At 42.0% G+C, this 11,527-nt stretch overlaps 1 long non-coding RNA gene across 2 annotated transcripts in view; it reads left to right on the forward strand.

Annotated features, from left to right (window-relative positions):
* The window catches only part of LOC132342184 (uncharacterized), a 30,048-nt gene extending 18,982 nt beyond the window's left edge, over nucleotides 1-11,066 (forward strand). For both annotated transcript variants that reach the window (XR_009490455.1, XR_009490454.1), the window contains exons 2-3: nucleotides 7,735-8,013; nucleotides 9,779-11,066. This is a non-coding gene — a long non-coding RNA (uncharacterized lncRNA). The remainder of the gene's footprint in view (nucleotides 1-7,734; nucleotides 8,014-9,778) is intronic.
* The last annotated feature ends 461 nt before the right edge of the window (nucleotides 11,067-11,527 follow it).

An 11,527-nucleotide genomic window follows, 5' to 3' on the forward strand; every position in this document is an offset into this window, starting at 1 on the left:
GGTTCCTGGCTTATAGGTGGCTGCCTTTTCACTGTGTCTTCACATAGTGGGAGGTGTGGGGAGCAGGGAGAGAAAGAACGAAGTGGGGAGGGAAAAAGAAAGAGAAAGGAAGCTCTGGTGTGCCTTCCTCTTTTAATAAAGACACCAATCACATCACAAGGGCCCCACCCTCCTGACCTAATCAAAACACAATCAAGTCCCGGTGGTCTCACCTCCAGGTGCTTTTGAATTGGGGCTGAAGGCTTCAGCATATGAATTTTGAGGAATACAAACATTCAGTCTGTAACAAATGAGATTTCCTATACCCAACACCCAGTTTCCCCCGACGGTAACATTTTGCACAGCTAAAATACCATATCAAAGCCAGGAAGTTGACATTGGTTCAACCTGCAGTTTATTTGGACTTCACCCATTTTTCTTGCCTTCCTGAGTGTACACGTGCATCTGCAGTTCTGAGCAATTGTATCACATATGTAGATTCCATTCATTCATTACCACAGTCAAGATAGAGAACTGCCCCTCACCACACTGGTCCCTTTTGCTGCTCTTAGCTAGTCTGTGATTTCCCTTTTGAAGCATTTTAAAGATGCTGATCATTAAATACATTTTCTGTTTCTCTTGTTCTTGATCAGTTTTTAAGCCATATCCAACTCTTTGTGACTCCATGAACTGCAGCACACGAGGCTCCTCTGTCCTCCATTATCTCCCAGAGCTTGCTCAAACTTACGTCCATTGAGTCAGTGATGCCATCCACCCATCTCACCCTCTGTCACCCACTTCTCCTTTTGCCCTCAATCTTTCCCAGCATGAGGGTCTTTTCCAATGAGTCGGCTCTTCATGGTGGCCGAAGTACTGGAGGTTCACCTTCAGCACCAGTCCTTCCAATGAATATTTAGGGTAGATTCCCTTTCGGATTGACTGGCTTGATCTCCTTGCTGTCGAAGGGACTTTCAAGAATCTTCTCCAGCACCACAAGTCAAAAGCATCAATTCTTCGGTGCTCAACCTTTTTTATGGTCCATCTCTCACATCTGTAATATGTATATGATACACAAAAAAGAATGAGCATAAACTCTGGACTCCAGCATCCCTGAGTTTGAGGAACAGCATAGCTCCTCACAGCCGGGCAACCTTGTATCACCCTGCAATCCCTATTGATATAAGCAGGGGTGACGCACTTGCAGCGACATGCAGCCTTGTGGTATAGCAGCCAATCAGTGCCTAGTGAGTGGCAGTTACTATCAATATAATTGAGATTTTCTCCTTTGGCTTCAGTTTCATCCCTCTCACTTCTGCATGGATAGAATTCACGGCTGTTGTGGTCCCCTCTTGCCATCCCAGCTGACAGAGCATCTCTCTGGGGAGGCTTTCTTTCATTTCTGTCTTCCTCCTCCACTCTGCTCCCCAGCAAAACTGGCAGAGGTTTTCTAAGCTCATTAGCTGCTTTCTCACATCTTTCTCCCCTTCGTGTTTCCAATGTTCCCATTTCATCTGCAGTTTGCCAGGGAAGCTGTTGGCTTTTGTTGTCTGGCTGGGTAAACCCTTCCCATGCCAGCGCCGACGTGCTGGGTGCCCTTTTAAGAACACCATGGCGCCGGCTCCTGATGGAAGCAGGGAGGCTTGAGTTGGGGAACGCCGAGAGCATCCTTCCCCCAGGGGAGCAGCTATTCTCGGAAACAAACACTCCAGGCATCTCATTAGCATAATCTCAGGAATTAATGGCTTGATTGATGTTCCACAGTTCCCCACAGTTTTCTATAAGTGATAATGTATTAAAACGAGATGGGGGAAAGAAACATGACGCAACATATATTATTTAGGTGTTTGCAGAGAGGCTGACACACAAACACACACGATTTATCAACAGTCACAGTTTTTTGCACAGTGTTCTGAGCCCCAAGCCTCCAAGACGTGGAATTAATTTCATAGCAGGTGATTCTAGACGATTTCACACAGGCCATCTGTCGCTTCTTCAACTACCTTTCTGCTGTTACAATAATTAATCATTTCAGAGACTGGCTTGGCCTCGGAAAGTCCATTCTGGCTGAGAACTCTACAAGAGTGGATAGCATTGGTATAAGTGCTTTGAATCAGTTTGTTCCTAAGAAGCAGGGGTGTTCAAATATTCTTCTTATTTACTTTTATCTGCCCACACCAGTGGCTCCACAGCTCAAGGATGCTTCAGAGAGTATTCAACTGTTGTTGCTAAAACTGTCCATGGTTTTCCTTCGGAGTAGAAGAAGCAGAGCTCAGAGAGGTAACTTGAATTGTCCAAGGTCATGCAACTAATTGGAGAGAGCTGGTAGCAGAACCTAGGGCTCTCCACTTTTCATGCCTTGATCCTTCTGGTCCTTGAATCTCACCAGAAATAAATAAGTAGATAGCCCTAGGAACACTAGAGGTAACTCAGCATGGGATGTTGAGGGCACACTCAAATTAAATGCTGCAGTCAGGAATTTAATCATTCCAGAAATCTAAAAAAAAGCCATGCAATAAGGTAGAATCAATATTAAAGGAGATAAAGTTTTTTAAGAAACATAAGTTGTGGTCTACCACGCTTGATGTCACAGTGGGAAAGGGAAAACACCAGGCCACTTCCTTGACAGAGATGCATTTACCCACTGATGTTTATTGATTTATTTATTAGTGACACAAATATTTATTTGATTGGTGATTCATGGTATTCCCTGGGTTAGATGCTGGAGACACAATGGTGAAGCCTCTGTGCTCAAAGTACTGACACTTTAGTGGACGGACATAAAATGAAGAATTAAGCAAACACAAGTTGTGTTAAGTGCTCCAAAAGAGAGAAATGAGGGGCAGAGAGAGCAGACGACTGGTGGCATATTTTCCTGTGTGCATGAGGGACTTTTAGATGGGATGGCATAGCAGGCCCCTTAGAGGAAACTGGAAATTGGACTCTGGTGGGTGGGAGCTGAGCATGTGCTAAGTAGGGAGGAGAGAATCCTGGGCATTGGGGACCACATCAGGATGGCCCTGGGCTCAGAAAGCACATCAGCGTGGTAGAAACAGAGTCAGGGACGGAAGACTGGTTGTGAACAGGTTAAGAGACACAGGTGAAAGACATTGTTCAAGGCCCTTGCGATGGATTGTTTCATTATTCCCATTTCACAGATGAGAACACTGAGATGCAGAGAAACAGAGCAGCTTGTAGAAGGTCACACAGTGGTGGGCAGCGTGGCTGGACTTCTAATCCAGCTCTCTCTGACTCAAGAGTCCAGGCTTTAAGGCAGAGGCTAGCAAACTATGTCCTCAAGGCCAAGTCCAGCATCCTACCTGTTGTCTGCAATTAAAGATTCACTGGAATACAGCCGCAGTCATTCATTTATGTATTGTCAGTGGCCACTTTCTCACCGCAACAGCGTAACTGAGTAGTTGGGGTAGACCCTGTATGGCCTTGCAGAGGCTGCAATATTCACTACCTAGTTCTTTAGAGAGAAATTTCACTGAACCTGTAGCCCATGGGTGGGGACAGGGCTCATGTCTACTTCGTTTCTGGTGTTTCCCCAAAGTCACCCAGTGACTGGTATTAGCCAAGATCCAATAAACATCTGTTGAATGAATGAAGAATGGGAAAGGAGGTGCATGGAGCCAAAAAATCAAAGGGTTAGAGATGGCATGAACTGGGTTAGCATGAGATAAGGAACTGGCTGGTGAGCACAGACTCTGTTTGGTTGTAGCAGGTGGACCTGTTTGGCCAGAGGGAGGAACAGGATGTTATAGACATCAGGTTGGAGACAGTCCCTGGGGGTCAATTGAGAAGTGCCCTGAACACCACCATCATTAAGCTCTGAGACCTTTAAGTGGCTGACTTAGCAGTCACAGAGGCTCTGGAAGAGACCTACTTTGCCAAGATGGAGATTGTAATTGGTTATTGATGTCCTATTTGTATGCTAATGTTGCTCGATAAAGTAGCTAAACCATAATTAACGCTCCAGCTTCCTCTAAAAAAAAAGCCCACTGAAAGGTCAATGGATTCCATACAATAAATTATTAAATAATAGGAAACACAGGAGGTTAAGTTTCTGAGCTATAATCTTTTCAGGTTTTATGAACTATCATTTATTAAAAGCACTGACAATGTTTACATTTTGTTTTGCCATTTTCCTGCCAGCTTCAGAAATTTTTGGAGTTGGCGTCAGTGTTGAGTGGAAAAATATATTGTTTGCCAGACTTCGTCTGTCTGGAAATCAAGACAGTGTTACCTCTGTGATCTGACTTCTCATCTCTCTGTGTCAATGTTAAGTCAAATAGTATGGCAGCACGTTGGCAGATTTCATGCTGTATGGAAACCAGGATGAAATATACTAGAATGCCAGTTAAATTTATCTGGTAATCACAGAAACATACCAGGATCTTTTGTGTATAAAATTTTTACTCCTGTCCTGAAAATTCTACAAGAGGGAAGATCTTGGTGTGGTTATTCAATCGCTAGACACTTTAAGACCTCCTGGACCATAGCACACCAGGCTCCTCTTTCCTCCTCTGTCTCCCAGGGTTTGCTCAAATTCATGTCCATTGAGTCAGTGACTCCATCTAACCATCGCATCTTCTGCTGCCCTCTTCTCCTTGTGCCTTCAATCTTTTCTAGCATCAGGGTGTCTCCCAAGGTCTTACTTGTAAGGAGCAGGTATGACTAAAGGGATGTCTATGAACTTGGACTCTGGGGTCTGTGTTTGAATTGCTTTTTTACACTTTAGCTCCTGTGAACTTTGGATTTAGCTCTTTTGTGCCTCATTTTACTCAACTAGGAAATAGAGGCATGAGTGATACTTACTGCATGGAACTGTGATGATTAAGAAATTGTACATAAAATGCCCCAGTCTGGAGCATAGTAGTGTGAAGCATTATTATAATTCTGTAGGGTTTAAAATGTTCAAGGGCAGCGATTGACAATGAGGCCAAATGAATTGGTAAGTTGGTCAGCTTTAAAAGTTCTCTTCAAACATCAATCAATTTATTGACAGTTTACTTGGCTTGTATTGTGTTTTTTGGGAAGATGCTAAAAAATATGAGGTGAGATCATTCCAGATGTCAAAGTTTCGGCAGTTCTTGATGAGGAATCGACTCAAAGACAAGACAGGGGTATTACTGAATAGAAATCATTTGTTCATTTACTGGGCAACTGTTATATGTCAGGGACCATGTTAAGTACCGTGACATAGAAATGAATCAGAAGAACGTGACTAACGATCTAGTAGGGTCTGTAGACAAGTGTTTCAACGAGGAGTGGTGCAGTACGTGTGAAAAATGTTTTCCCAAGAATAGAATTAAGAACTGAGCTTTACAGTTTAGTACCGGTTCTGCAAACAACAGGACTTCAGCAAACTTCTGGGCTTAATTTCCTCATGGTACATTTGAGCCTGAAACATAGAAGATGTTTGCCATACAAAGGATTCAATTCTTAAGAATGCATAGTGCCTATATAGAATCATTGTTTAACAATCAAATGACTGATGATCAACTTCCCCCCAAAATACACTTAAATAGTCCAAGTTGTATGAAAGTGAAAATGAAGGTCGCTCAGTTGTGTCCAACTCTGCGACCCTATGGACTATACAGTCCCTGGAATTCTCCAGGCCAGAACACTGGAGTGGGTAGGCTTTTCCCTTCTCCAGGGGATCTTCCCAACCCAGGGATCGAAACCAGGTCTTGACATGCTGTCATCACACACAGCCCAGCATCTTGACATCACAACTCTCAGTTTGAATTTTTCTTCCTGTCCTCTTTTTCTCCCCTGTTACATTTTCAAGTGCAGTTTTAACTGTAATTGCCATTAAATTGCACACATAATGATTTTTTTAGGACCACAGGTGTCCTGAATAAGATATTAACACTCAATTCAGAACACACTCTCATCATTTTTTCATGCCCAGAAGATTTTCTGTCCTTGTGTTTCCCTTTATGAATTCAGTACTACGTAAGCAGTTTGATGTCGCTGCTTATTCTTACTAGGTAATATTGGTATCATCAATTAGATGTTTTTGTTGAATATCTGAGTTGTCTGGTTTTACATCTTTCGAATGCTTTGCACTGTGACTTATTCCCAAATGTGTACGTTTTCCCCAGAGTTCAAGGAACTGGAGGAGGTGGCAGAATCCAAGGAGGCAAAATCTCAGATGTCACTGAGGACTTCTTTTGGCCTTGGCCATGAAAGGAATGTATCAGAGAAGCAATGCTCTGATAGTCACGCTGGTTGACTCCATCATCCTCTTAACTACTTGATGTCACCTCTCTGTGTTTTGTTGCAGAGTTGATATCACAGCCATCATGGTAGAATTATCACTTAAAAAAATTACTAAACCGTTTTCAAGTACATTTTTAGGTCTATGGAACTGAGCAGAAAGTAGAGAGTTCCTTATTTCTCCCCACTCCCACTCATAGTGTATTATTAACTTCTTGCTTTAGTATGGTATATTTGTTACAGATGATGAACGGATGTTGGTATATTATTATAAACTGAAGTTCACAGTCTACATTAGCGTTCACTCTTTGTGTTGTACATTTTAGGTTTTGACAAACAGATGACACGTACCCACTATTACAGTATTAAACAGGATAATTTCACTGCCTGAAAACTCCTGTGTGGTCCTGTAATCATCCCTTCCTCCCTCCCTCTGAGGCCCTGGCCACACCACTGATTTTTCACTTTTCCACAGTTTTGCCTTTTCCAGGATGTCATATAGTTGGAATAATATGATACATAGCCTTTTCAGATTGGCTTTTTTCACTTAGCAATATATATTTAAGGTTAATCTATGTCTTTTCATAGGTAGGTAGCTCAGTTATTTTTATCACTGAATAATAGTCCACTGTCTGAATGTATCACAGTGTATTTATCCACTCATCTATTGAAGGACATCTTATTTGCTTCCATGCTGGAATACAGCTTATAAATACTTGCAAGCAAGCTTTTGTGAGCATTAAATTGTCAACTAACTTGGGTAGATAACAAGGAACACAACTGTTAAATTGTGTGTAAGGTTTTACTTTTATATTTGTTAACTTAAATTGAGATACACATTATTTTTAAGGGTTCTCTACAAACTTCTAGAAGGACAATTACACCTGAAACATTTCAATGGGGGCAGGATGGGAGGTGCCTGGAGGTGAAGGTATCAATTCCTACTTCCTTGAAACAGTAAATAAAGTGAACACCTTGGCACGTACACTCCATAGCACTCTCCACGTCTGAATGGTTCAGTACACACTGTTTTGAACTAAATCACATCAGTGAACTTTGCCCATTCTGTCCTACTACAAGTTATAAAACTTTCTCTGCAGGTAAAGAACACCACTTATTACTGTATATAAAAAATGAACCAAAATTCATTTCAAAATAGATATTCAAATAGTTTTCATAGAAGTTAAATGAGTATGATGCTTGTCTCATTTGTATACTGATTATTTTTAGAAGGGATAGAATAGCACTAACATTTTCATCGCATGGCTTTAACAATTACTGATGTTTTGCCAGTATTGTTTTATCCATCCTTCCACTTTTTGCTTTATTATTTTAAAGCAAATTGTAAACATTGTGTTGACATTATTTGCAATGGCTGCTTAACATTGTGCATTACCTGGAGTGGATCATGCTCCTACAGTTTTTCCATTGTTAGTTAATAAACAACTCCACAGTGGATGTCTTTGCGTTTAATGCTTGTTGGTGTTTGACGAAGACTAATATATGAAACTTTTCTCTTCCTTTCATAAGATTCAACACAAGAAGAGAGAGATGCTAGAGTTAGATGAATAGAGAAGAAGAAACATCAGCTCTGTGGATTTCCTAAGACATTCCCCACTGAGTTGAACTTCACATCTCTTCTTGCTCAGCATAGAATGAATCAAACCTCCTGAAAGGCAGCCTGGAGAAAGGGAGTGTGACTTGTGAGAAGGGTCTCATTGGACCCGCCTCCCAAATGCACCCATCAGCTGAGTCTTCTCCTTCCATGAAGAAGAGCACGAGAAAGGAGAAGAAGCAGATTCTTCTAGGGTAAGAATTTCTTTCCATAAAAAGAACCCAGAGGACTGGGAGGTAAGTGGACCCCATTAGAAATACTTTGATTTAATCCCATGGGGGAGTCCTGAGTCAAAGGGTGAATGTAATTTTATGGCATGGTGACCAAATTTCTTTCCAAGAGAGCTGTACATCTGTATATTCCTGCTGCTGCTGCTAAGTCGCTTCAGTCACATCCGACTCTGTTCGACCCCATAGATGGCAGCCCACCAGGCTCCCCTGTCCCTGGGATTCTCCAGGCAAGAACACTGGAGTGGGTTGCCATTTCCTTCTCCAATGCGTGACAGTGAAAAGCGAAAGCGAAGTCACTCAGTCATGTCCGACTCTTAGCGACCCCATGGACTGCAGCCCACCAGGCTCCTCCATCATGGGATTTTCCAGGCAAGAATACTGGAGTGGGGTGCCATTGCCTTCCAACCATAAATGAAAACTGCCCAAATTTTAGACTAGCCAAATTGCATAAATACATGGACAGGTGTACTTAACATAATTGTATTTCAATAATAAGACCACTGAGAAGAAATTGTTGACCATTCCCTGGAGAGCTTGCCAGAATCCAACAGATCAAATTGGGTGTTAGCATCATTATACAGCACGTTGGGAGCTGCCTGAACTGAATCAGGTACCAGTTGGAAAGCATGAAATTACTGACTTTGTTTAAATCTAACTGCAATTTATCTGTAAGAACAGTACTGAAAGGTGACATTTGTCTTAGTGAGTTTCCCATTCATTTCCGGAGCTGGAGTTCATCAGTCATGCAGCTCAAGTGCATGATACATGCAGATGAATATTTATTATAGATGATGGAGTATCCTTCTGGCAACATAATACACTTCATTCACTTGGAAAGGGAATTCAAACAGATCCATGATAGACTGCTGGAACTGGAGGGGGCTTTCACCTCCCTTCAGGAGAAATCGGTGGAGAATCTGCTATTTTGGTGAATAGAGAGTCTACTTGGTTAGTGTTCACATGTGAACTGGTTTTAAAGCATTCTGACTGGTTAAATTTAGTTAAATACATCCTATTGAAAGATAGTTACTATCTCAAAAATAATTCATTGAGTGGATGGAAAATCCAGCTATATGCCTGAATTCAGTCAATAGATTGGAGCACATTGGTTGTTTGAATGCCACCCACTGTTTGAATTTGTTTAAGCTCATAGGTGAAGATACAGATGTGGCCTAATTCACAGAGTCTCTAGGTACTAGAAGAGGATCTTAAAATAAAGCATGCATTTCCGACATTGATCTGACACTTGAGGTTAAGTGCCTCTTTCTTAGGAAATGCAAGATCAAAGACAATGAAATGGCAGAAAAAAAATATATTCTTTTTTCTTTTTAGTTTAGAAGCCACTCCTCATCCCAGGAGAGCTGAGCAGCAAAATTATGAGAAAAATAGCTTCCTTGTGCCCATTAAGCTGTCTTTTGTTTTCTTTTGATGACCAATGAGAATCTTGTTCATTAAAATTGTATGGATGCCTCTCCTTTCCTCCCACTCTTTATTTACACATAAAAAATAGATGATTCCAAAGATTCCCAACATCATGCTTGTCAAGGCTGCTGAAAACCTCCATGCAAACAGCCATCTCCTTTAGCAGAACCATTAGGAGTTTCCTAAAATATACAGCGGTAGATTCAAGTGGGTATATCTATGGAGGTGTGGACAAGGCTGGGTATCTGAGGAAAACCAGTGTTACAAACAAACCTTCCTTGTCTTTTTTTTTTTTTTTTTTTTAAAGAATCATTCTACCTTCCTAGATTCTGGACACCTGCCTTTCCCATTATGTGCTGGAATGGAAGTTACAGGAGGTTCTGTGACTATGGGGAGACGGAAACCGAAAGTACGGCCATCGAGGAAGATTAAACTCAACTTGACCTCCAAGGCTGATGGATAAATGATGATTAGAAAGAGGATATGCATATCTAAATTGCATTCTATCTCTACTGCAGTCTAACGACATTACTAAAATTGCCGTTTGATAATCCATCAAAGTGAAAATGTGTCCACTTATCTCCGGCTATAAAAACAATCATTGATTCAGTCTCTCAACATGGATATTGCCAGATTATCATGGGCAGATGGTCAGACTATTGCACTGGAGTTGGATCCAAATCACCCCTGTGTTTCCTCTTTCTGTTGATTTTTCCTCTTCTCTTCCTTATCTCCCCAATAAGTATTTATTATGCTCCTGCTGTGTGTTTAACAAGACCTGGTTTTCAGCTGTACACCTTGCTGACTGATCTTGGCCGAGTCACTTGACATCTTGAAGGCTTGATTTCTTCTCTGAAAAAGTGGAATACAACCTGCCTTGCTTGACTTGCAGAGTTATTGAGAAGCACAAAGATGCATTTTGCATCAGGAAAGTGCTGTAGAAATATGAAGTTCCAGGACTCTGTTGAACAATAGTATTCATTTGTGTAGTTACAGAGCACTCACTAGGTACTACAATGGGTTGGGTTCAAGGCACCTGAAGATGAATAAAACATACTCCCTGTAATACACACTTTTTCCGTCCAATGGGGGAGATAGAGGTATAGTGTAATAAAGGGGAGGTGAAAAGAACATCTCATACAGATGAAAGTTCACTTGTTAAGTACAGAGATTGGGATGAATGGCAACTAGAGGGTTATCTTTTGTCTTGTGAGCATCTCTGTGTTTGTTTGTCTAGATCCCACCCCTCTTGCCCCTTCTAGAACCTGAGACTCTGTATTTCTTATGATCTGTGTCAGTCCTGGTGGGGCCTGCCTAAGTGATCTTGGTGGATGCTATTATGGCTATGGTATCAACTGTAGCTGCTGGCGAGGGACAGAGGTGATACTGCAGAAGATGGCAAATAGAGCAGGGATGAGGACGACTTGGGAGGATGCTGCTTCTTATCCATCTGTTCCTCTTGCTGGTGATTTGGGTCTCTTCATATGAGCCACGTGACTTGATGGGCTACCTTCAGATCGCGGACTTATCTGGTCCCAGGGAAAGAGATGCATTTCCTACAGTTTCTCAGGTTTCACAGCTGGTGCTCTCCTTGGCTCCACCACACAAGTCCTTATAGTGCAACAAGTATGTGTGTTAGTTGCTCAGTTGTGTCTAACTCTTTGTGACCCCAGGGACTGTACCCCCCAGGCGCCTATGTCCATGGGATTCTCCAGGCAAGAATACTGGAGTGAGTTGCATTTCCTTCTCCAGGGGATCTTCCTGACCCGGGGATTGAACCTGGGTCTCCCACACTGCAGGCAGATTCTTTACAGTCTGAGTCACCAGGCAAGAGTCAAATGGACTGGCTTTGAATCATAGCTTTGATACTCACTACATATACATTCTAGAGCAAATTATTTCAACTCTTGAAACCTCAATTCCTTATTTGGAAAATGGGAGCAATAGCAGCAGCCACCTCATGGGGTTGCAGGTAGACAGTAGACTCTAAGGATTTAGCCCAGGGCTCTGCACACAGTAAGCATTTAGGCAATGCCTCTGTTGCAGAGATTCCTTG

The sequence above is a fragment of the Bos taurus genome, chromosome 14, assembly GCF_002263795.3.
Source record: "Bos taurus isolate L1 Dominette 01449 registration number 42190680 breed Hereford chromosome 14, ARS-UCD2.0, whole genome shotgun sequence".
Lineage (NCBI taxonomy): Eukaryota > Metazoa > Chordata > Mammalia > Artiodactyla > Bovidae > Bos > Bos taurus.